At 38.4% G+C, this 21,107-nt stretch overlaps 1 protein-coding gene across 1 annotated transcript in view; it reads left to right on the forward strand.

Annotated features, from left to right (window-relative positions):
• The window catches only part of LOC131049285 (pre-mRNA-splicing factor SPF27 homolog), a 116,020-nt gene that overhangs the window by 29,429 nt on the left and 65,484 nt on the right, over positions 1 to 21,107 (forward strand). The window lies entirely within an intron of this gene.

A 21,107-nucleotide genomic window follows, 5' to 3' on the forward strand; every position in this document is an offset into this window, starting at 1 on the left:
ATCAATACTTAGTCGATATTGCTTCTGATTTCATTTTATTCCCAGCACTCTCACTAGTAAATTGGTTAATGAGCGAAGTCATTATGAGCATCAATTCTTGTTTGCCTAAAATGATATTGAATTCATGCGATCTTGAACTGTGACCAGTCCCTGGGTAACAGGCGATTTTGATTGATCAGCAATTTGTGTTCACAGCATATCCACCTTGGCGTATGATTGCAATCCTGGTTTTAGCGAATTCATAGTCACAGCATAAGCGAGTTGTGTTCATTTTGTATTGAGGCCCAGCGATTCCATTCTTGATCAAACATTTCCAAACAGTGAATTAAGCCTCTTCACAGTGACTCTATCCCCAAGGGTCCAGGGAAACTCACCTTAAGACAGTGATCCAAGTTCAGATCAGACATTGAACTTCAGCGAACTCATCTTGAAAGAATACGATTTTGGCTTTAGATTGGGCAAACACATTCAACGCATTAGAACCCAATCATTACCTTCAGTGTAGCAAAGCCTTTGAGCTGAGCGAATTTTGAGAAAGGACATGGAATTCACATCAGCGGGCTCAGTTAGATCCAGTGATTAATTAGATGAGTATATTTATTCGGAAATCCAGTTAGATCTGATACAAGGAGTCTTTCACAATCTTGAATTTTCTTCGGAAATCCATGAATCCTTGCAAGTATAGCTGGATGAAAGTCCAGAATGCAAGTGATCAAGACAAGAGACAGTTTCAGAAGAGTTAATCAAAGATTAGAAGATCAACTTGAGCAAAGTCATTCACTGATCAAGCTTGGACATGTTGAGTATCAAGAGATATGCCTCATTCATTCACACTTGCGATGAGTTACAAAGAGCGAGATGAGGTGGTGCCTAGTCATCATTTAACCAATCACATCATTTCAAGCTAAGGCGTCCAGATTCAATGAACCTGACTAATCCTACAAAGAAGATAACTACTACATGTGGGCACAAAGTTCGAAGTACCTACCCTAATCATTCATTGGTTGAATTTTCAAAGGATATATGTCCCATCAAATGTAAATTTATCATTGGTCAAGCATTAAATGCTTTGTAATGGGTGTAACAAACCCTAATTAGGGTTTCTATCTTTCGATCTTGGCCATTGATTTCAAATTGATTTGAGCCACTGAATGTAATGAGAGCACTATATAAGGCCTCACTTCATTTGTAAAGTTGATAGCAAATAGACAAAGTTCAAGAAAGTAGTAGAGCAGAAAACAATTAGAGTAGAGTAGGAAGAGAAGGCAAAGATTGTTGCCAAGACATTGTTGCAAGAAGCATGTAAACTTCATTGAGGATATGGTGAATTCTATATGTTGATTCAACAATTCGCATGGTCTCTACTTCTCAATTTGTTTTCATGTTGTTTAGTTGTATGTAAGAACTTTGTGTATGATCAATGGTGAAATTTTTATGTCCATACTACTAACACCTTGCTGATGGTAAAGTGCCGTGCATAGTCAACTGGATCTATAGAGCCAAGCTTAACTTCAATTATCATTCCTTCATTGATATGCATCAACTTGATGGTGTCTATGTTCGTGGTGATGGTCTGAAAATCATAAAGCTATCCTTAGGAGTTTGCATTAGCCTTGTGGAGATGTTCATAGCATGTCGAAGCAAGACTTAGTTGGGTTTCACCAAAGATTGTCCTTTACTCTTACATTTTTAGAGGTAGAGTAGCCTTCCTCAACCCTTGTCCTTTTTTCTTTTTTTTAATCAAGTGGAATCCCATGTTCCAACATCATTTGAGCATTCAAGTATTCAACGTAAGTCCACATTTTGATTCCAGCAATATCACATCATATGCAACTGAGTCTTTCCAAGAGCATGCCAAGACCTGACATTCGAGAACCTTGTAGTTGTCCCACTTGATCATGCAGCTTAGCATTTGGGAGTCTTTGTTCAACAATTCCAAATCTCATGCCTAGAATGGGAAGATGCTTGCATGCTCAATGTGTAACTCCTTTTGTCATTTGTCAAATGCCTTCTAACATCCTCTTCCTAACTGCCACTTGTCCGAAACTGTCTTGCATCACAGAGAACCTATTAAAAGCAAAATATTCTTTTTATTTCCTGAACCCACGCCATATCTTAGTATTTAATATTGTTTCCATCAACATTTAATATTTGCCAATGAAATATATATATATATATTAGAAAGGGGACATGACATATATGTGACATATCATCTATTGTTTGATATTCTAATTTGGCTTTTTTACACCATGTCAGGTTACTAAAATTCAATCTTTGTCGCACACAATTGTCTTAAGATGAGTTGTGAAAGTGTGAGATGTATCAAGTGCTATGGTGATCAACGTTCTTTAGAGTGTATAAAGGAAATCAAGTACTGAGAGAGCTCAAAAAGTCAAAGCATTGATCTTAGATGATGCATGGTGGGCTTGTGTGGAATATGTTTTGTGTTTAATAAACCCATCATCAACATAATTAGGTATGCCTGGTCACTCATGTTTGAGTGAAATTTATGATGACATGGATTTCATAGTTGAAAAAATAAGGAGCATAATAGAAACCAAGGAGCATGATTCAATAAAAGCATTTTTCAAAAGAGTGCAAATGATTATTGTTGACTGTTGGAACAAGATTACCGTACACTTGCATCTCTTTGCATTTGCTTTGTCCCCAAAGTATTATATCGAAGAGATAAATTCCTTACCAAAGAGGGTGGAACCATATAGGGATGAAAGGATGAAGAGGTTGCTGTTGGTTACAACATTACATTCAAAAGAATATTCCTAGATGTAGATATACAAAGTGTTGTCTTGAGTGAGTTTAGCCACTTCATATCTTCAAGGAATCATGATGTAGCACTCTTTGAGACAAGTACACAAAAGATGCTCATGAATGGTGTACATGTTGGACATTGCTGCTGCTAGGATATGTCGTTGTCATTGATGTCAACATATTCCTGTGACTTATTGCTCCGTGTTGTGATGTTTTCACACATCGCCCCATTGTAAATGGAGACCCCCTACTTTTTAGACCCTCTTGGTCTTTTGGTTTTTTGTTGTTGGGTCTTTTCGCGGCAGTCTCGTTAGTTTCCTCAGTTTGCGAGTGTTTGGGGGTCATTTTGATTAAGTCTGCTTTTTCGTTTGAGCAAATTTGGCCAAGTCTAGGGCTCGTTTTGTCAATTTTAAGGTTTCTGCCATTAGTCCTAGATTTTAGTAAGTTTCTATTTTTAGTAAGTTCTTTCCTGACTTGTTTTGTCCAAATCTTAACATTTTGAAACACTTATTATTTGGGAAAATCTATTTTTGGCAGGTTTATCCTTGAAGATGCTGGAGACTGAACGTTCCTGAAGATCATTTCTAAATCCGAAAGAGTTAGAAGGCAGACAAGTTGGATCAAAAAAATGGTTAAGTATGGAACTCCTATTCCAGATCATCGAAGTCTGGAAATTCACATCAATCCACAAATGGCATCCTGATCCGGAAATGGCTTGAAATTTGATTGTCTGAAAATTTAAAAGATCTTCTAAAACCTAGAATTTGCATTATCATTACTAGAGATCTGAAACCACTCTCAAACATCTTGCCAATATATACATGAAATATAACTTAAAGTATAAGTATACTTAAATGTTATATTTCATGTATACATTCTGATGAAGAGAATGAGGAAAAATCATGAAAATCCTTCCCCAAGTCAATTCAGTGCCCAAGTTTGGGCAAGGACGCCAAACAAAGGAGTCCATGGAGAGCGCAGAGAATGTGAAAATCCTTGTACATTCTGATGAAGAGAATGAGGAAAATCATGAAAATTCTTCCCCAAGTCAATTCAGTGCCCAAGTTTGGGCAAGGACGCCAAACAAAGGAGTCCATGGAGAGCGCAGAGAATGTGAAAATCCTTGCCTAAGTGGTTTAAGCGCCCATGCTTCACCAAGGGCGCCAAAGTGAAGTTGACATGGAAAGCATGGAAAATTGTGAATTCCACCACTTAGTGAAAATTCCGCCCTACTCCTCTGGAAGGCACCAAAATGAAGTCAGCAAGGAAAGTGAAGAAAAACATGAATTCCATGACCAAGGTAAAATTGTGCCTAGGGAGGATGGAAGGGCGCTAGGAAGGAAGGGTCATGGAGGAATCAAATGTTAATGAATTCCTTGCCTTATGCAAATTTGCACCCAAACACTTGATAGGGCGCTAAAGTAAGGTCCTCAAGGAATTCATAAAAGTGAGGAAATCCATTGCACAATGATTTTAGCGCCCAACTAAGGATGAAGGCGCCAAACAAAGGTATCCATGGAGATCATGGAAAGAATCAATTTCCTCCATCAAAGTCAAAATTCTATGCCTATTCAGGAAGTTGAAAACTTTTTCTAAGGCATAGAAAGGATGAAATTCCTCCATAGGCATGGAAATCCGCTCACTTCAAGAACGAAAAGAATTTTCCAAGGCAAAAGGGAAAATGAGGGTCACGAATGGAAAGGAAAAGTAGAAAATCCCCTTGGGAATTTTTTTAGAAAAATCCATTTTTAGACACCAAATCTCATCAGAATTTCAAAATTTTTGCAAACTTCGACTCGTGAGAGAATTCTCTCTCTCCTGGACCTGGGTCCTAAATTTTAGGAAAATTCCTAAAAAATAGGAATTGTGGAAAATTGATGGAAAAGCTTTCCTTGGAACAAGATGAACTCAAAAAATTTCTTCTCCAATTCCGAAATGTGCCTAAGGTTGGAAGCAAGATGTAAAAATCAAGGTTCAGGAAGAAAGGTTCAAAATTCAAAAAATTCCTTCCTCAGGGAAGGATTGCTCCCAAGAAGGAGAAATTCTAGGAAAGTGGAAAAATTGACCAAGTGTTGGAGATTCCTTCCTTTAGGACAAAATTCTTGGAAAAGGTGAAAATCTGGCTAAGTGTTGGAAATTCCTTCCTTTAGGACAAAATTCCAAGAAAGTGAAAAATTGGCTGTGTTGTGGAAATTCCTTCCTTCATGACAAAATTCTTGGAAAAGGTGACAATTTGGCAAGTGTTGGAAATTCCTTCCTTCAGGATAGAATTTCGGGAAAGGTGAAAAATTGACAAAGTGTTGGAAATTCCTTCCTTCAAAACGGAATTCCAAGCAAGGAAGAAATCACACCCAAGGATGAATTGAAGATAAAATTTCTAAGGCAAGGAAGGAATCAAAGATGAACAGAACAAGAAATTTCCCCCTCCAAGAATTTTTTTGAAAAATCCATTATCAGGCATCAAAAATCACTCGAATTTCAAAATGATGGTAGATTTGGATTCGTGAGAGAATTTTCTCTCTCTTGGGCCTTGGAACCCTAATTTGAATTCCTAAAAAGTAGGAAATGTGCAAAATTGATTAAAAAGCCTCCTTGGAACATGGAAAATTCAAAACTTCAAAGAAAATTCTTCCCAAATGAAAATTTCTCTCCAATAGTTTCTCACCAAGTGGTAGCCAAGTTAGTGCATGTTGAATTAATGGAGCACATTTTTTGCATGTAGCCATCACATTTAGGGCGTTATGGCAGATTCCTTTTGCATGGCAGCCGTCGTACTTAATGTAGTGGTGGAGCATCTATTGCATGTAACCAATTTGGAAGTCATGGTGCATTCAATGCACATTGGGCGAATTTGAAAGAAGTGGTGCATTTAATGCACAATGGACACCATTTTTGGCAGGAATGTAATTAATTGTAATGGGATGGAATTAATTGTATATGGGCATCATGGGCATTTATTGTTGATTCCCACCTTGTTGCATCATGTGTGGAGAATCTTTTGGGGAAACCCTAATTAGGGTTTTGCAATGCTTGAGGCCTATATAAAGCGGTGACCTCCCCTCATTTGAAAAATGAGGAAGCTTTGTGTGAAATTGTTGCGATAAATTTTTGAGAAAATAACAATGAAACATTGTCCTTTGATGGTGTCCACTTAAGTTATTTTTTCAAAACTTGCATGGTTTCACCTTCCTCACTTAGAGTAGAATTTTATTTTCTCAGTTGTTAGATAAAGTGCTTTGATTTCCATGGAGAATGTAATGGTGTTTGATGAATTCCTATGGTTCATACTTTTTGCATCTTGCTGATTGTAAGTTGCAGTGTGAAGTTAGCCTGAACCCCCAAATTTATGCTAAGTTCGATTGTGAATAGTCGTTTGGATTGTGCCGTGTTGGGTATTCAAATGCACTTTCTCAATGTGAAAATCCTTCAACATCCTTAGAAGATTGCACCGGTTCTTGCGGAGTTGTAGTTAAACTTGGCGAAGCAGAGCTTGGTTTATTTGGAATTTGTCCACCAAAGCACTATTCATTGATATCATTTTCCTTAGGAGTAGATTTAGATCCTTCTAAACCCTTTCCCCTTTATTTTCAGTTCATTTTAGTTCGTTCGAAGCAGAAGCATCGTAGAATTGCCATATTCGATGATGGAGTTCCAGCCACAACAAAGAAGTGAAAAAACGATCCAAACGTAAGGCCCCTTGAATTACCAACAATCACATCAGCCAACTGGGTCACATCCGTGCATAAAGGAACCTTAGAGTTAGCCGTTTGAACTTTCTGGCAATCTTAGCATACGGTATAACTTTTATCAAGAGAGAATAGAGTGACCGTTGGTACACTTTATTCTGTGTTCGACATAGTCATAAAAAACACGTCAACACTCTGATGATTGCAGATTGGTTTATTGGGATCATGGTTCGGTGTATGGAGTATTTCTAGTGTCATTATATCTTTCTGTATCGGTTTCAGTGATCCGGGAAGCCTAATTGATCATATCATATGATTTGGTTTGCAGTTTTGATTTTCTGATCAGTGCTTTGCAGAGTTCAGTATTTCCTCCGGTATATTCCGGTGTGATCAGATCTTGAGATGAGATTTTGGGAGATTGTTTGGGATGTTCATGTGTATCTTCACTGCAGATGGTTCGTGATTTGTTGTTCCGCAAGTTATCTTTTCTTCGTGACAGTTGCTACTGTTTGAGTGTTCTTGAGTTTCAGACGTTGACCGATGAAGATCTAATAAGTGGTGTTGGTGCAGCTGTCTCTGATGATCCTAACGTGCTTGCTGGTGTTTCCTAATTGTGTCCTATTTGTTTTGATGATCCACATTGATAGATGCGCGAGTTTTTGGTGATTTTGCTGAATTGGTGTTGTTCTTTGTGTTATGCGGTTTTCTTGGTGGTGTAACGTGTTGCGGTGGATCTTGGCATGATTTTCGGTGTTGTTGCGTGTTTGAGCATTTGATTTTGATCCATGCTATATCATGTATATCATTATATTGGTTCAGTGGTCGATCTTTGTATTATGTGCTGTAATTTTGTAATTGTGAGTTGAGGGTTTGGCTGACCTTGTTGTCAAGGTTGATGAATTGTATAAATAGGTGATGTAGTCATGTAATTTAGGTGTAGAGGTTGTGTCTGCATTATCAGAGAGTGGTGTATGTGCGAACAAAGCGATTCAATCTTTCAGTGTGGTGTATTGAGCAGAGATTGGTGCTGAGCAGACAAATGTGCTTAATTGGAACTGTCATCAAGCATTAGCAGATGCTATTATTGTAGTTCATTCCTTCTGGATTGTAGTCCGAATCTTGTTGTAAGTTAGTGAGACTTCCTTGAGGGTTGTTGCCTTCCGGGTTATTGTATCTTGAGCAAGTGAGCTCTAGGCAGTGTGTCTGAATGCTGGTGCAATCCCCATTGTAATATTTTTCACATACTACTGTAGAGTATCATCTTATTGTGGGTAGGTTCCTACCGTGGTTTTTCCCTTAACTGGGTTTTCCACGTCAAAATCTTGGTGTTGCCGGTTTTGTTATCGATTTGCTTATTCTTGTTGTTGCTGCAGTTTATCAAATTTGTATTTGTGGTTAAGTTTGTAGATCCGTTGAAAACTAATTCAACCCCCCTCCCACTCCCTCTTAGTTTTCCTTCATTGTTGTTGCCAACAATTGGTATTAGAGCTAGATCCTCCAGAAGAAACTTAACCGCTTGAGGAGATCCGGGATGGCAACTGGAGGTGTTATCTTTAAGAAAGAGAGTCTGAGATTTGATGGAAGTAACTATGCTATATAGAACCAGATGGAGGTGCACTTGAGATGTCTTGGAGAAGATTACTGAAAGATTACAAAGCATGTCTATTCTGTTCCTTAGAATGGACCGGTTACTGTTGATGAGATCAAGGAAGCTGAAAATAACATTAGGGCTAAGGAAGCATTGTTGAGTGCTCTGATTAATTCAGAGATGACTAATGTAATGGGACTTCAGACTGCACATGAGATTTGGGAGAAGCTTGAGACCCTATATGAAGGAGATAAACAAGTCAAAGTTGCTAAGTTGCAAAGTTTGCAAGGGAAGTATGAGATGTTGAAAATGGGAGAAGATGAGAACATAAACTCCTCTATGGCAAAGGTGAATGAACTTGTCCTAGGTATCAGATGTGCTGGTGGAACCCTTGAAGAAGTTGAAATTGTTGCTAAGGTGTTGAGATCATTGCCTCTTGCTTACAAACACAAGGTAGCTACTATTGATGAGATCCAGAGTGTGTGACAAGAGACATGTTGGTTGGAAAGATTGCTGCATTTGAACTGAGCGAATTTGGTGAATCACATGGAAAGTCTGAGACAACATTTAGAGCATATGTATTCGAAAAGCAGAAGTATGATCCCAATGAATGCAAAATATCCAGATATGAAAGAGAGAGAAGAGAGATGGAAGAGCAAGAAAGAGAATTGGATGAGCTTGAAGCATTGATTGCCCGAAGATTGCCTAAGGGAGCTGGTAAGTATGATGGAAAACTGCTTTGGAAATGTTTCTCTTGCAATAAGATAGGACATTTTGCTTCTAGATGCCCAAAGAGAATGTCTAAATATGATAGGCATTGTTAGAGTTATCTTGTATTAGGTAATAATTATTTATTTAATTATTAGTCTATTATACTCTACGCTTAAGCTAAACTTAGACATTTATTAATATTGTAGGTACTCTTTATCTCTTTAGGGTTTCTATTCTCCTGTCATAAGGATTGTATTGTAACTTTTCTTTTTCATTCCCTCTCTGAATGATAATCTTTTCTTCAAAGCCTTTTTAACGTTCTGTCTCCAATCTTCTCTTGTGACAGGTATTTTGCTTGCAGATGCTCTTGGGGTCTCAAAAGTTGTACTTTCTCAACTTCTTTATGGTATTAGAGCCATCATCATCTGCTGCTTGTTCATGATTTCTTTTCAAAAGATTTTCTCTGGAGGCAAGGGTTTCAGTTCTTTTTCAGAGGTTTTAGTTTGGATCTGGGGTATCCTTTTTGTTTTTGGGCATTTTGAGCTCTTTTTGGAGTAGAGTTTTTTCCCATGTGGTTTTCTCTATTTCTTCGTTTCATAGAGATTTGGTTGTGATTGGGTTCAGTTGTGACCTAATCACACAATACCCCATCTCAGATAGGGACCCCCTTAACTTTCTAGGCCCTTTTTGGTCGTTTGGTTTGGTTTTTGGGGTCTTTGGTGGCAGTCTCGTCAATCTCTTCGTTTTGTAAGTGTTCAGGGGTCAAATTGATCAAGTCTACTTTTCGTTAAAGCAAATTTGGTGAAGTGTAGGGCCTGTTTCATCAATTTTATGGTTTGTACCTTTAGTCTTAGATTTTAGGGATTTTTGTTAGGGTTTTGGAAAAACTGAGCATATAATTGGAATCAGGACCCTTCAAGGAACCTCCTAGTAAAATTTGAGCCAAAATGGAGCAACTTTCTATTTTTAGAAAGTTCCTATTTTTTAGGGATTTTACTGAGTCCCAGAATGTCTTCATTTTGCCAAAAATCAAACTAACTATTTTTAGTAATTTCTATTTTGCCAAAAATCAAACTAACTATTTTTAGTAATTTCTATGTTTAGTAAGTTTATTTTAATAGTTAGTCATTCTTGCACCCTGTCTAGGGGTCTAACGCTGACACTTTAAAGGTTTCTATTTCGGGAAAGTCTATTTATGGCAGGATCAGGCCAGCAGACAGTGAAGAATCAACATGCACAATCACTTCTAAATCTGGAAAGTTGAAAGCAAACAGGCAGGGGTCTAAAATGGCTAAGTGTGAGAATCATCCCTGAAGTGGAAGGCACAAAATTGTTCTAAGTCTGGAAAATCCACCTTCAAAGTCCCAAAGTGACGTCTCAGCACAGACAGTGGTCAAAATTTGGCTAAGTATGGGAATCTGTTTAGGAATGGAAAGCTTGAAAAATCATCTAAGTCTGGAAATTCACATCAATCCACCAATGTCATCTTGATCCAAAAATGGCCTGAAATTTCACTAAGTTTGAAAATGTGAAGGATCTTCCAAAATCCAAAATTTGCATTATGATTCCTATGGACCTGAAACCACTCTCAAACATCATGACAATATATATGAAATATAACTTCTTATACTTAAATGTTATATTTCATATATATATCCTGACGAAGAGCCTGGAGCTTGTGAAAAGCATCAAAATCCTCCATGCATGAAGAATTCCGCCCAAGGGAATGATTGGGCGCTAGATGAGGTAGGTCAGGAAATATTTAGAAATTCATGAATCCTCCAGTGTTGAAATTCTGCCCAACTGTGGACTTGGGTGCTAAAAAGGTCTCAAGGATTCACAAAAAAGTTGTGAATTCCTCCACATAGTCAAAATTCCGCCCTTGCACCAAGGAAGGCGCTAAAATAGAGGCGTGAAGGAAGAATGAAAAACGATAGTGAATGCCTCCCTTACCCAAATTTGCGCCAAGAGAGGATGGTAGGCGTTAAACTGGGGGGGTCATGGAAGAAGGAAGAGATGGATGAATTCCATGACACAGTCAAATTTGCACCTAAGGATGATAGAAAGCGCTAAACTCACATGGAGGTGGAAGGAAGGAGAATTTGATGAAATCATTCCTCTAGTCAAATTTGCGCCCAGAACTCAAGGAAGGCGCCAAGATGGAAGTATGACGGAAGGAAGAGAAAGGATGATTTCCTTCCCTCAAATTAAATGCCGCCTAGGAATGATGGAAAGCACCAAAATAGCTAAGTTAAGGAGAATCATGGAAGATTCCCAAATTTGATGGAATTCCCTCTCCAGCGAAAATCGACGCTCAAGTTTGAAAAAATTGAAATTTTGCCTAAGGCATGGAAGCCAAGGGGTCAAGGAAGAGTCGAAAGGCGAAATTCCCCTCGGGCAAATTTTTGAATTTTGCTATTTTTAGACACTGAATCTCGCCGAAATATGGAAAATTTTATAGATTTGGAATTGTGGTGAAATTCTCCATCCAATGAACTTGGCTCCTAAATTTTAGGAGGATCCCTAAAAATAGGGATGTTGAAAAGAGACATGGAAATTCCTTCAAAAGTAGGAGACGACAAGTTAGAATGAAATCAAGCAAATCTTGAGAGAATCCTTCAAATTCCCTCCAAAATTGGAAAGAGTGAAAATTAACGAGTTGGCGAAGAGAATCTTCCAAGTATGACGCATAACTTGGTGCATTTAAGGAAATTTCTAAATTCAAACTCACTCGCATGGGAAGTTTCTTCTGCATGACGTAGTAATTGGGGAAAGTATGACGCGTCATGAATGCAATTGCTAATTTAATGCCTCTTAAGAATTCTATATAAGTTTGGAAGGGCATTTCATTTCTCACGTGCAAGATTCAGGAAAGAAGAAGTGGAGAAGTGAAGAGTGGTCATACTTAGTCTCTGTTTTCATTATTTTCAAGGTGCTTCCAGGATGGCGGAATCAAGCAAGGCAGCTACTCTCTCCAGGCAGGCATTGATCAAGGCGGAAATGAAAGGTTTCCTTCCCCATTCCCGACTGAATTCAAGATGGGAAGAAATCAGCAATACTTATTTAAGCACATTCAAGATCAGAATGTTCGGGACAACAGGGCACAGTCCATTACCAACAACTGTCAAAACTGTCAAAAGCGGAATTGTTGCGGCAGTTGGTTTTCCTCTTGCTATTCAGTGCTCGGACTTGGTCCAGGATTGTGCAGCACATTATAATTTAGAGCGAAAGACACTCTCAACGCCTGATGGCAAGCTGCTGGCAACATTGACTCCGGAGTCAATTGGCGAGGCTTTTGGAATTCCTTCGCACTATTCCATGACATACAGGACCAGCAACGGAGCTTAGGCAGTATATGAAGTAGGTCCTCCTAGGTGCTGATTTAATTAATAAGCAGTGGTTGCTGAAGCCTAGGGTGCATGCCTCCAAGATGCCAAAAAATCTCACCATCTTCGAGTTCAAGCAGGAGTATGTGGACCTGATAAAAATGCTAAGCAGAGTAATGGGGTGTCCACATGCTGTGAACTTTGAGGCCTGGATGTTCTTCTACATAGGCGAGATCATGAATTCAAATGCGCTGATCGGCTGGGCCAGATTGATCAGTCATTACTTGCATGAGCAGTTAAAAAACTTAAAAGAAAAAAGGTCCCAGTCCTTTTTCATGAGCTCCTACTTGTTCTATATGCTTGCGCGAAGAGGAGGATTTGATGGGCTGCCAGCAAGAGGAATCATGGGTTGCGGACCAGCTCAACTGAAAGTACATGAGTGTTATCCCCAAATGCATCTTCACAATGTCAATTCCTATAGGCTGGCGAATGACACCTTCACCATGTATTTGACACGGTTTATGCAAAAGAAGTTGCATGTAAGGGTGTTGCAGCAAGCAAATGCTTTGGTCCAGAAGTATGGAGTTGCGTTCTTGCAATGTCCTAAATTCACCTACATCAGGACGCAAGGATTCTCGTTCTAGTCATACAAGTTGCCAAGATATCCATCATACAAGCTTGTATTGCTGGAGCTCATGAGACAGTTAACTGCTTATGATCAGTTGCAGAAGAAGAAAAAGCAATCAATTGAATTTCCAGTTGTCTTGAGTGACTTCATGGAAATATGCCCAGGCTTGGAAGCCGTTGAAAGTGCAGCAGGGGAATTGGCTTTCTATTGTCTGCCATTTTATACATCCAGGGCCCAATATGATCCTTACTAATCAGAAAGGTCGTTGGCGTCAAATTCATACACAAGTTTCACTTAGAAGATTATTGGGCAGGTGTCGAGGATGACTTTGAGGTCTGGAAGAGAATGCATTCTAGATTGCCCCTCGACACCATCAGGATAAGTGGAATTTATCAGGTGCTAGATCAGGTGAAGGAAGATGCAGATTTGATACAACCTGAATTCGAGAAAGTAAAGGATCAACCTATTCAGTTGCCAGATTGGTCAGAGCCTGAGATGGATGATTTGAGTATCTTAGCTAGACCGGTGCTAAAATTCACCAAGCACTGGATTGACTGGCAGATAAGGAGGTTGGCGGAAAGGAATGTACATCTAACATATCAGCTAATGGGAAGTCTAGATTCTCAGAGTGAGGCAACCGAAGGCTCTTCGCAGGTTCAAGCAGTTAGGGAAGTTCAGATGGATAAAGGAAAAAATGCCCAAAAGAGACCAAGGACAGCAAAGAATAAGGATATCCAGCAGGAAATCCCACAGGAGGTTCAACAGGAAGTCCAGCCAGAAGAACCTCAACAAAAGAAAGCAAGGACAGAAAGGGAGCATTCACCAGTTAGTTCCTCGAGTGTACGGGAAGTAGAGATGTTTCCATATACCACGGGTCCACTTCCAGAGAGCGTTCCAGCACCAAATATACTTAGCATCAATGCTTCACAAGGACACCATCGGCCAAGAAGTCAAAGGCAATAAAGTCCCCCTCACCAGGAAGAGGCTTGCCAGGATAGCTTCGTGGAAGCTATCCCTGGTGAAATGGAGGAAGAGTCGCAGGAACATGAGCACATAGAGGATCATAGGCACTCCATCCCCGCTCTGGATTGGCTGGTGGGAAGGCTAACAAGGGAATTAGAAAGGGAAACTGATCCTGCTCGGGAGTTAGAAGAATTATTGAAAAGGATGGATCTGCCAGCAGAAAAGAAGGCTCCCCGAAAATTTTCCAAGGTTGTTAGGGGAGAATCTGGATCCCGAACCTTACACATTGTTGAACCTGCAGTGAATAAAGACAAAAATGAGATCAGGCAGGAGGATTATGTTATCAGATAGATTGATCTTGGCCATGGAGGAGACTTTGAAGAATCTTCCTTGGCCATGGAGGAGAAACTGTTGAAATCAAAGGCGAAATGTAAGCGGCTGAGGGAAGAAAATAGAGTTCTATGCGAGTATGTCAGGAGTTTCAAAAGACCCCTCAGGGAGGCAGGTCCTTCATGATAGTTCTGATACTTAATGTTAAGTACAGATGCCAAGCTAATAAGATGAGAGGGGGGGGGTGAATCATACAAACATAATCTTCCATAAAAACAATAGATTCAACCTCGGTAACATATACTTCAGTAATATAACTAAAACTGCTAAACATGCAAACTCAAAAGCATATAAACATCATAACACTCATAACACCAGATTTAACGTGGAAACCCAAATAGGGAAAAACCACTGTGGGATTTCGGACCCACTAAGAAATATACTCTTCTAGAGCATGCTCGGTTAAAAGCAAATCCTGTTAAAGATTACAAACACATTGCTAGATGTGACCCGGTTAAGGGATTTCCCTCAGATCTGTTAGGATCTTCACCTTGTTAGAAGTGACCTTGTTAAAGGATTTCAAACACTCAATCAGAATGTCACCTTGCTAGAGGGTTTTACAAATAAGACTGTTAAGTCCACTCGGTTAAGAGATTTTCTGTCGCTTCACAAAATAACAGTAATAAAAATCTCTTTGCAACTTCACATCTAAAATGCTAAAACAGATTCTTATTTGCTCAATACAATAGGACTAATCTTGTCCATCTGCTGGGCTCTATACTCTGTTATTCAAACAGGTCTTCAAGCTTCTGTGCTCGGTAATCACTATGTAGCATCCCTGTGCATAAACTTGCCCGCATACATTGTTTATCAACAGTTCCTTATTTATAAACAATTCGCCAATTGCTTAATCTCCTTGATCACATTTCCCATGATCAATCATAGCCATCAGATCTTCAAATTTTGACCAGGTTCAATGTATCCTTCGATCTGAAAACGTTTTACCCGGCCTTGGAACTTGCATACATTTCTTGGAACTTGTGCTAGGGTATTGCGGTTCAATCTGAGCTGTAGATCTTCCTGCCGATTTTCCTTTGCCATAGATTCTTTAACAAACTTTATTCATGGCATACCAATCATTTAATCATAGCCAGCTCATCAGCTTCCTTCATTCAATAATGCTTTTATTCATTCAATGCATTCTGTTATTACTCGGTTGCAACTCGGTAAATACTAAACTTCACTCGGTAGACATACCGCCTTCATTAATCGATAGCGATAACCTTAGGGTTTACCGACTAGGTTCCTTAGGGTTTACCGACTAGGTTCTTTGCTCGGTAACATAGTATAGTATTAACCTTACAATCAATAACATATGTATGATATCAAAACAATCTAAACATCATGATCTCATCATTGTCTAACTTGGTAATAGTTGCCCATTGAATAACTTATTTCTCCCCTTATTTATCATATTCTTTCTGTGTCTTTTACCGACATCTTTATACTCATCAAATCATACTTTTCAAGATATGGCAACATCATACTGAATTAGAAAATCAATTTCTTGACATCAATGACAAAATAATAATATTAAGACAGTAAACATCCTTAATCAGTTATATCCATAATCATCAACAACCTTCTCAATATCCTTATTGAAATGCCAACAATCTCTCCTTGTCTGTTATAATGCCAACACTTCATTCACTCCTCCCTCCTCCCTTCCTAAGGAGGTGGTTGATGATGCAGAGTTATTAGGGCGGTGGCGCAAAATTCCAGGGAATGGATAGAGGATGTTTATACCGAAGCAGGAAAATTCATTGAAGACTTAGCTCAGCTTCATTCAAAGTTTGTGACCCTCCAGAACAGATTAGAGACAACAGAAGGATTATGGGAGGATGTGCACATTTACCAGGACTTTACCATTCCATGACTCGGGGCTTTGATGAAGGTTCCAAGGCAAATTCTGGTTAACGGGAAAGTGATTCAGGAAAATGAAGCTTATGACTTTCCCCGATGGTTCTATGCCGTCTACTCAGGAAAGAACACCTTTGACAAATTCAGCGTTGACTCCTTCGCTTTGAAAGAGTCCATCAGAGGGGTGCAGGAGGAAATCATTAGTGCAGTTGAAGCGTTGTTTGTAAGGAAACTCAGTGACAGTGGAATAACGGTGAACTCCCTGAAATCCCAGTTACACTATTTCTTCTTCGTAGATTCATTCCCTAAGGAACATTTCGCAAATGTTTCTTCATTTTCCGGTACGATAAAGAAGACTCAGGAAATCACGAGGGAGTGGGAAAGCTTCTTTTCCAAGAGTGAGGACGAAATCGCCTTGATGGAGTTCGACATCAAAAATGTGCCAAGTGTCTCCATAAATGAGCGGGATAATGGTCGTCCATTCTTGGACGAGAATCTTTTGGTTGAATAGTTATGGCGTATTTACTGTTGGGAGTATTTTGACTAAGTATGGGTCTAGTCAATGCATGTCCCTGCAAATAAGGAATCTTCTTGCATGCAGCCTCCTCATTATGGTTTTATGACAGATTCTCCGTGCATGTCGCCGTTGTCGGGAGAATGATGTGCCTTTATTCCTTGTATGAAGGTGTTCGCTATATTCTGGGCATAATCAACATCATGGGGCGCATTTAATGTGCTAGTGGGCGCTATTTTGGGCTTTGAATTAATTGTATATGGGCATAATGGGTTATTAATTACCGATTCCCACCTTGTTGCACCTTGAGTGGAGAATCTTCTGGGGTGGAACCCTAATTAGGGTTTGCATGGCCTGAGGCCTATATAAAGGGGTGACCCCCCTCATTTGTAAGGGAGGAGAGATTATTGTCTGAGATTGTTGCATCAAGATTGTGAAGTAGCCAACTTAATGCATTGTTCAATTTTGATGGTGTATTCTTGTTCTACTTTGGCAATCTGCATGGTCTTGCTCTCTTTAATTAGATTATATTTGCTTATATGTTGCTAGAAGAACTGGATCTAATAGGAGTACTTGTTGCAGAATTTGAGCTCATACTTTTGGTGTGCAGTTGATTGTTGTATACCGTGCAAAGTTAGCCTGAGCCTTTTGATGTGTATACGCTTAACTTCGATCATCAGTAGAGATTGTTCGATCTGATGGTCCATATTGATGATCTGAAAAACCTCCACGCACCCTTTAAAGATTGCACTGCCTTCGTGTAGTTGTGCTTTGTTGGCGAAACGAAGCGTGGTTTGATTTTGCATGAGTGATCCCGTCTCCCGTTCTTAGGATTAATTTAGCTTTAGCATAATCTTCTCTACCCTACTCCTATTTACTTTTTGCATATTTCGAAAAATCCAAAAGATCCAAAACTAGAGCTTTCATTGCAAATCATCCGTGCAGTAATCTTTGAGCTTGCATGAGTCTTCTCCAATTGAACACACGTAAGGCCCCTTGGGTTATCAGCAAACCCATCAAACATCTGAGTCACGTCCACGCACTAAAGGAACCTTGGGATTAGCTGTTTGAACTTTAAGCAATCCTAGCATACAGACCGATCTTGATCAAGAGAGGATAAGGTGACTGTTGGTGACTTTATTCTGTGTTAGACACGGTCATAAAAAACACGTCAACAGGTACCTCATCAGGGCTTGTTGCTGGGACCCAAATTTGCCTTCTTCTTGTAGTTGCATTTTGCTTTCTTGCATTTAGTGTTTTAGCTACTCCCTAAGTTCATCTTAAGGGGGGGTGTTAGAGTTATCTTGTATTAGCTAATAATTATTTATTTAATCATTAGTCTATTATACTCTACGCTTAAGCTAAACATAGGCATTTATTAATATTGTAGGTATTTAATAATTATTATTATTAAATACTCTTTATCCCTTTAGGGTTTCTATTCTCCTGTCATAAGGATTGTATTGTAACTTTTCTTTTTCATTCCCTTTCTGAATGATAATCTTTTCTTCAAAGCCTTTTTTGTGTTCTGTCTCCAATCTTCTCTTGTGACAGGTATTTTGCTTGCAGATTCTCTTGGGATCTCAGAAGTTGTACTTTCTCAACTTCTTCAGGCATGATAAATTTGATAAACATGATAGGAATGATAGATATGAGAAGCATGAGAAGTATGATAAGCCTTACAAGTCTAACTGGAAGTATAAGTGTCAGAAGAACTGTTATTATGCTATTGATGAAGGTGTTATAGATGAAGAATCAAAAGGAGATGAAGTTGTGTTTATTGCCATTAAAGAAGATGGACCGATACCTTTTTATTCCACAAGCTGCACTATTGAGGAGAAAGCTTTAGTTGCTAAAGTTGAAGAGAAAAATGAATGGGTGATTGACAGTGGTTGTTCAGATCATATGACCGGTGATAAAAGCAAATTTGTGAGTATGGAATGATATGATAGTGGAATAGTAAGATTTGGAGATGACAAAGCTTGTGTGATCCGTGGTAGAGGTTCTATTTCCTTTGATGGTAAGCATAACACTGACGATGTCTTGTATGTTGAAAGTTTGAAGCATATCTTTTAAGTGTTAGACAAATGGTTGACAAAGGTTATGATTTACAATTCAAGAATGGAAAATGCAAGATCCTAAATGCCTCCGGTATAGAGATTGCATTTGGAACTAAGACTGAAGGTAATATCTTTCATTTAAATGCTGGTGAGAAAAGTTGCTTGATTGCTCAAATTGATGAAAGTTGGTTGTGGCATAAGAGAATGTGTCATGTTAATTTTGATTCAATGATTAATTTCAGTTCTACACAAGCTGTTAGAGATCTGCTTAAAATTGTTAAGCCTGCTAATCTGGTATGTAAGGAATGTTAAATGGGTAAGCAAACAATAATTTCTTTCAAAAGCAAGCAGTATACATCTAATGGATTGCTAGATCTCGTGCATACTGACCTATGTGGACCTACAAATATTAGAAGTGTGTAGGGTGATAGATACTTTATGTTACTAATTGATGATTATTCCAGGATGATGTGGGTTGTCTTTTTGGAGGAGAAATCAAAAGCATTGGACAAATTCAAGATATTCAAAGCAAAGGTTGAGACAGAGACGAGACTGAAGGTGAAATGTTTGAGATCTGGCAAAGGAGGAGAATTTTGTTCCGGTGAGTTTGATTCATTTTGTGCGAAGCATGGGATTAGAAGACAATTATCGGCTCCTAGAACCCCACATCAGAATGGAGTTGTTGAAAGGAAGAATAGAACTGTCTTGGATGTTGCAAGGACTATGCTGATTGAAGGGAATGTTCCGAAGATCTATTGGAGAGAAGCTATTAGTACTGCTGTTTACACATTCAACCGAGTACATATAAAAGGTGATACCGGAAAGAGTTACACATAATTGTGTAGAGTTTTGAAAAGAAAGCACTGAATTTAATTTATTTCTACAAGCCTTGACATGACGGGAGTGAGGGGATCAATGTGTTAGTTTTAGGATCAGAAATGAAATAAGCAGAAATACACAACACAATAGACAATTAACACAACAGTTTACCTTGGGAAAACCCTCCTTCTTGAGGGAGAAAAAACCCAGCCAATAATATATCACATATATTATATTGAATAAGGCAGAAAATCTGCTTTACAACTTGGCCAATCACAAGGCCGATTAATGCAAAGATGATAGCACCTCTCTAGATGCAAATCTGTAAATGATATTATTTCTTCTTGATTATAATCGATCTGAAGCAAGATAACAATCTGCTGAAGATAATGTTCTCCTCCTTGAATGGTTAGATCTGCTGCTATCAAATGAAGATCTGCTGCTAAGGTACGAACTTACTGCTGAAGAATTCGAATTGGATACCAAATGAAGGAGATTGGCATGAGTATATATACATAACTTGGTGTCTCTTCATGAATAGTCGGCCTCATCAAGGAGACGACTTTACAAAAGGAAATGAGGCGACTTTCCCATGAGTCGGCCTTAATATAAATAAATATAATTATTATTATTTTAAATTAGGCGTTACTCCTCTTGAGTCGGCCTTGATAAATTATTATATGTTTAAATAGCAACTCCTTCTTGAGTCAGCCTTATATCTTTCATTTGATATTTATTATTAATTTCGATTTAAAGGAGAAAGAAATCTCCCGCAGCTATTACATCAACATCATGAAGGAGTGAGTGATTGAAAATATTTGTGGCAGCTGATGAATTTCTGTTTGTTCCCACAATAGAACTATGATGCAATGCTTGTTGAATCTTAGAGGAGAAATTTCATTTGTGGCAATAATATTATAAGGAAAGTAGCAAGTGATGTTTTTAAGGCTTGATTGAGGCATGTTGACATTCATGGTTTAAACTGACAATTATAAAATTAAAGCTACAAACTAAAAACAACTTAGTGTTAAAGGAAACTGAAGAGCAAAAGTGATGAATAAGAGAAGATGATTGCACATCTTTGAAGAAGAGAAATAAGAAGCAGCAACACTGAAGAGGAAAAAGGGAAAAAATACTCTCATGATATTTCCAGTTTTTTTAGCTCACAATATGTTTGTTGGTATCTTTTTTGGCTGAAGTTCGCAAATCTTGATCTTTTGATTTTGACGAAAAGGAAGTCTTGTCAGCAATCATTTTGATCCACAGAATTGTGCTGTGGTTAGTCCATTTAGTTTGGACTAAAAGAAAAATTGAAAGTTTTGTGTGAGTTTTCAAAACTAGCTTCCAGTGTGTACATATTTGCATTGCATAATAGTTCATACTTAATACAAATACTTGTTTCAACTGTAAATATGTATTGTTCCTTTCCTGAACTTTTCTGGATGCAGTTCAAGGTAGAAACATATGTCTAGGTAGAGTTATCTTTAGTTGTGAGGATTAGTAATATTTTCTTTTTCAGACTTGGATGGTATCTGTTCAAATACATATTCAACAGATTGTTGGAATGTGTGTGTGTGTGATTCTGTGGTCATCATATTTGGTTTCGATCACATTATGATTTTACTAATTTTCCATCTTTTACTTAGTCAGATTTGTACACTGAAATAACTTATTATGTTGTGTGTCTGTTTGGAATTTGTTAAATCGACGAGATAACTAGCAAAAAACTACTGGCATAATCTATGTATTGATTCTATCCTACTTGCCTAAGTTGCAAATAAGATTCTAATTTT

The sequence above is a fragment of the Cryptomeria japonica genome, chromosome 10 (assembly GCF_030272615.1).
Source record: "Cryptomeria japonica chromosome 10, Sugi_1.0, whole genome shotgun sequence".
Lineage (NCBI taxonomy): Eukaryota > Viridiplantae > Streptophyta > Pinopsida > Cupressales > Cupressaceae > Cryptomeria > Cryptomeria japonica.